Here is a 5,734-nt window from a genome sequence, read left to right as displayed (position 1 = left end):
GGGGTGGGGGACAGCCATACTGCAGTCCCATCTCCATTCTCCTCTTGGGATTTTGCACACACTCGCACACATGCCTGGTGTGAGTTTCAAGCTGCCAGGTCCAGGACTTGAACCATGGTTGACTACGTGAGAGTCCAATGATGTAACTACTATGCAATCCACTGGTCTTGCCAACTAGTTTCTTTAAAGTGAAAGAACTAGACAGAGAGAAAGTGCCTTAGGTGTTTGAATGACGTGACGTGCCACTCAACATACATTTAATGTATTCCGGGGTGGGGCGAGGGCACAAAACTGTACTAAGACAGTCCTTGTCACCCTACCTGGTGAGTCAAGGAATAAAACAGGAAACTACAGGCCTAGCCACGGTGGTGCAAGTGGGATGGGCACCGCTACCCGATATTAGGACCATGGGGGAAGGCCTGGAACTTGGATCCCAGGTTGACGCGAATGCATAGGGCCTATCTTTGTCTTGTGACAGAAATAAAAAACATAAACTTTTAAGAAAGCAAATTATAAAGCAGAGAAGATCAATAAATAAGGCACTTGTGCTGGGTACAATCCATAGATAACTAGTGATCATCATGTAGGAAAGAAAACATCGCTAGAAGATGTGGTAGTCTGGGGAGGCTTCCTGGAGGAGTCAGAACGTAGGCTGAAACTGAAAAAATGAGGATATACAGGCGACAAGGTAGGGCATTTTACACATAGAGTTAGGCATGTAAAAGCAGAAGTAACTGTGCCCATAGTGATAAACTCATATTACAGAAGACAGGATAGAAAAGTAGACCAGTGAGGGCTGAGGGAAGAGATTGGGAAGGGGAGACGCTGAGCTGGCCACGCCAGCTGAAGGGAAGGGTGGACTTCGGGTGTTACAGGATTTCATGGAGAGAGACAGTTGAGAAGTTGGGACTGAGTATCAGAAGACCCCTAGGCAAACCGAGGAGTCTGAACTTTACCCTGTGGGTAATGAGGATTCATGTGATTCTCAGAGCAGAAATGCTTTGATGCGATCGGTGTTTTTGGAAGTTCTGTCTGCACAGAGCGGACACAACAGGGAAACGGAGGCAAGTGGACCGGCTCGGAGACTTGCAATGACCCACGTATGAGGAAATCATTGCACTGGGAAGGTGGCTGTGGGCCAGATGTGGAGACATTTTCAAAACAGACTCATAGAATTTGATGACAGATTGGCTGTGGGGCAGAGAGGAGTCTTAGGGAGAAACTGCGGCCAGCAGGCCAAGCCCCTTCCTCCCCAGCATATTGAGACAGAACTGAAACTATTTTAAATAGGAAACATGTTTCAGGACCAACATTTTCCATAAAATATCTTATCTAAAAAATTCTTTTTCATGGATCTAACCTAAAGAAAAAGTGAATTTACCATATGACCAGAGATTTAATTTTATACAGGAGCCTTTTTTTCCCCCCAACATCAATAATAATGGCAAAAATAATAATCTATTTAGAGTCAGCTTTTAAAAATTTTAATCCCCTTAAATCTACTCCATGCTCTCCACACGAAAATGCTACACAGGGAAAAAAGAACCAGATGTTCTGACCTGACCCACTGGATGGCCTCCTCCACATAGCAATGGTTGGGAAAAATCTTGAGTCCATATATAGCTCAGTATCAGAAATTCTGCTTTATAGATTGTTAAAGACTAAACCCATTTTTAATCCAAAACACAGAACAGAACCAGTTTCCATGCCTGTAGGAATACATCATTAGACCAGGACATGAACGCACCACTCCTGTCACTTGTCTCTGCCGTTAGAGTGGAAGTGGCCACGGCAATCTGCCTGAAGTGCTGTAAATTCCTTCGCAGGCAACAGTAGGATCTTTTAGCTCCTTTCCTGAAGGTCCCCATCATGATCTCTCTTGAATTCAGTCAGTACTTAATTAATGCATTTTAGTATTCCACTCCACCATAGAAATGAATTTGGTAACTTTCCTAAATGGAGCTTTCAGAGCTCTTTCACCTTGAAGATGACCTGGATAAAAGGGTGCACCAGCCATGCAAATTTGTTGAGCTCTCCCTACCTCTGTTCTTTTTCACTTTCCTGGGAGGGCGGTATCTCCCGCGTGCTCAAACACTTTTACAGCTGGCAGAATGCTGACGGGAGTGTCATGTGTGTTACCAACTCAGGCGCTGTCAGGAAGAAACCAAATGTCAAACTGAGGTATGTGGAAGTCCCCATAAATATGTCTTGAGTGTTTACCATCTGGAACAGTAGACTTCGGTTTTGACAAGAAACTGGGATTGCCCTGCGGGCACTGGCTTCTAAGCGAGCCCTTTTCCTAAATAACTTCATGTTACCTTTTGAGGGGGAGGAAAACACGACTTTGCCTTTTCAAGATGTGAATTTATTATCGTATCACACTTCTCTCCTTGTTTCCATCTTGCCTAATCTTGTGGACAATGGATTCTCGGGGTGGGGGGGCACTCTCCCATATTTTTCAAAACTTTGTACAGGTAGCCTGTGACCCGTTGACATTAGGGACACAGGCTGGGCTGCCGTCTTGTTGCCTAACGGCACCTGCCGGCCTTCGGCCTTCATTAGAGTGCCACTGCACCTCATCCAGGGGGGAGAATCCAGTCTGCCGGGAGGAGCTTCATATCCCGAGCTGCTCCTGTGGTAGTGCAAAGTGGCACTGTCGGTTCCCACCGTACCTGCCGCGTGCCACACGCGTCCCTCCACTCCTGACACGGCTCGAATACCAGCGGGCCTTCCCGTCTTTACTTTTCAAAACCCAGTGCTATTGTAAAGCCCAAATGGAATGACTGGAATTCCCAAAGACTTCAGCTTATGAACGTAGTCCTATTTTGGTTATGTAATATCAGGACCCAGATGCTAGTCCATCGGAATAACTGCCTGGGTCTCAATAAGGATATTTTCTCAGTGAAAGGGATTTCAAGATTATAACCAGCGAACTTTCTGGAGGACAACCACACACTATATTAAAATACTGTTTTCATCTGAAAATTTTTTTTTTTAAATCAGCCGTCTGGTTGCAAAAGATATATAATGCAACCTGAAATGCAATGTTTCAAGCATCTGTATGCAGTTCAATACTAACTTCACAAGGCACTGGCCATAAATCCTGTTTTTCAACTTACCAAGCACCTCCTGTTTCAGAATTGCCGCAACACAGCATTATTCCCAGAAGCCCTCACCTGCAAAGGGAAAGGGTCAGGGCGGCGTTGGTTTTCCCCTCCTAATCAGCAAGTCCAGCAGGAGCAAGGAGCAAGCATTCTCGCACACCCCAGGTAGAGAATGTGGATGCAGGAGGCCAGTCTGTTAGGGTATCAGAAGAAGTAACTTATTCACTAGCCTAGCTCGCCTAAACATTCCAAAAATTTTACATGTCATGTTGTGCTCCCTGTAAAATGGGGGCGTCCATTTGAAAGGCCTTTTTGACACCACAAATTAAGCGCAGCGTGTAAAGCTCCTGGATTCTAGGTTCAACCTAATGTTGGGGTGCTGCTGGCAGAGCCGTCAACGGCTCCTCCCATATACGATGACAACTCCCGTTAGGTGGCTCAGGCACCAGATGACCATTAGTTTCCAATGACTAATTTATAATTAAAACCGCTTTGTTTGTTTGTTTGTAACCAAGCCCGCAAATCTATTTACATTTAATTAACACTTCAGATAGCCCGTTTAAAACCTATAAACGTAGTGACTTTAATGATCCATCACAGAGATGCTACTTTAGTTTTCCACGACTTGTAAAACTTTCACAAACAGATCTGCAAATGAATTACCTCCATCTGCTCCCCCTGCAGCTGCAAGAGGGCTAAGTTAAAGAGCATGTTCCTCCTTCCCCCCTTTCTGCTTCTCTTTCAGCGCCAAGCATTTTTGTTTTAAAGCCGACCTCGGCTGCTCCGAGGGTAACCCCTTTTCTCAAGGAGTCTCCGAACTTTAAAGTGAATCTCCAAACATTTTGGAAAAACACTTGGCTCCATCATAAATCAGACACACGTTCCCTTGCACGAATCAGTTCACAAAGTACTCCATCTCTCTGCCAGCCACCCAGTAATAGGCTCTTAAAAGAACCTAAGTGAAATGCAACAGTTTGAAAGAGAATTCTAATTGTGAAAGCTCAAATCGATGCTTTCTTGGCCCTGTCAATCCTGGATGAGCAATCGGTAGCTCCTGTTTGGAGTGTCTAACGGGGAGACGAGAGGGGACGGACATGGTTCCAAAAAGACATTTTCTTAGCTACACCTTGAAAAGCAAGGCAGGAGGAGTGTTAGTTCTCTAAAGACAGCCAAGCATCCAGCTCTGTGCGCTGCTATCTGTCAGCCGTACAATAGCCGCATTGAGGGGACAGCAACAACTGGCTCGACAAGTGCGCCGTGCTAGCATTCCATTCAAAACTACGTTCGCGGGGAGAGAGCGAGAAACAGTCAACGTCTTTTGCTTTACCTGCAAAAACTGCTTTTCTCGCGGCTGCTGAAAACGAATGCCTTCTCTTCTTCCCAAAGCAAAGTAGTTCTATTGCTTGCAACTCTCACTTGGAGAAGACCACACAGCTCCCGCAAGGCCGCCTTCCTTCTCTTAATCCCCACTCGAATGTGATGACACACACTAACCCCAACCATCTGTTGAAACACGTCCTCAAGCACTCAGCACAGTGGTGTGTCAAGACGGGCTGCCCAATCCAATTGCTGGGGCTGGGTGTCTTTTACAGATTGGAGGCTGAGGGCAGGGCTGAAACTGGAGGTCTGAGAACTCCCAGTCAAGTAACCTGAGATTTTCGGAGAGAAAGGGCTGCTATAAAGAGAGGAGAAGTGGGAGGTGCTAAAGGGAAGGTGGAGGGAATGAATTATTCTGGTGACCAGTTGTACTGTTACTTTTCACAACTCCCTGTGTTCCCCCCGGGATAACTAGGACCCTCCATAGTGCGCAGAGAAACAGCTAAAAATCTTTTACTGCTCATCCATTGAGAGCAATCTTCTCAGCAAGACGCTCCCCCTACCCCATAGGAGATAAAAGATTCATCTTGACTTGCGGATAAAGTGTTAATGTAGGAGTAGTTTGCACTGCCGTGTGACAGCTACATTTTGAAATCTAAACTCCTACCTTGCTTTGGTTAGATTTCTGTTGCCTTCAACATTCCTGGGAGGTGTGTGTGTTGGGGGTGGGGTGGGGTGGGGGGATGCCGCTAATAGCAGAAACTTCTGTGCCCACACACAGCTCTTCACTGTTCGCCACAGGCTGAACTTCAGAAACAGTCAATGAAAATCATTTTCATCTCTACTCATGTAAAATAGCACACGCTCCCATAGAAAAAGGTGGCTTTTTTAATCACTTGCTGCCATCACAGATATCTCTTTGTAAAAGCACTTGGTACCAGAGGGCTGCACTCTGTCATTGATTATTTTTATTGGCTTCTAGTTAATTGCACTTATAATGCCCATCTAACTCAAAGCAGCTCATTAACAATTTTGCTTTGAAATACGAATGCCTTCTCTTCTTCCCAAAGCAAAGTAGTTCTATTGCTTGCAACTCTCACTTGGAGAAGACCACACAGCTCCCGCAAGGCCGCCTTCCTTCTCTTAATCCCCACTCGAATGTGATGACACACACTAACCCCAACCATCTGTTGAAACACGTCCTCAAGCACTCAGCACAGTGGTGTGTCAAGACGGGCTGCCCAATCCAATTGCTGGGGCTGGGTGTCTCTTACAGATTGGAGGCTGAGGGCAGGGCTGAAACTGGAGGTCTG

Source organism: Tupaia chinensis, unplaced genomic scaffold (genome assembly GCF_000334495.1).
Source record: "Tupaia chinensis unplaced genomic scaffold, TupChi_1.0 Scaffold143868_1, whole genome shotgun sequence".
Taxonomy (NCBI): Eukaryota; Metazoa; Chordata; class Mammalia; order Scandentia; family Tupaiidae; genus Tupaia; species Tupaia belangeri.
Note: the sequence above shows the minus strand (reverse complement) of the source record.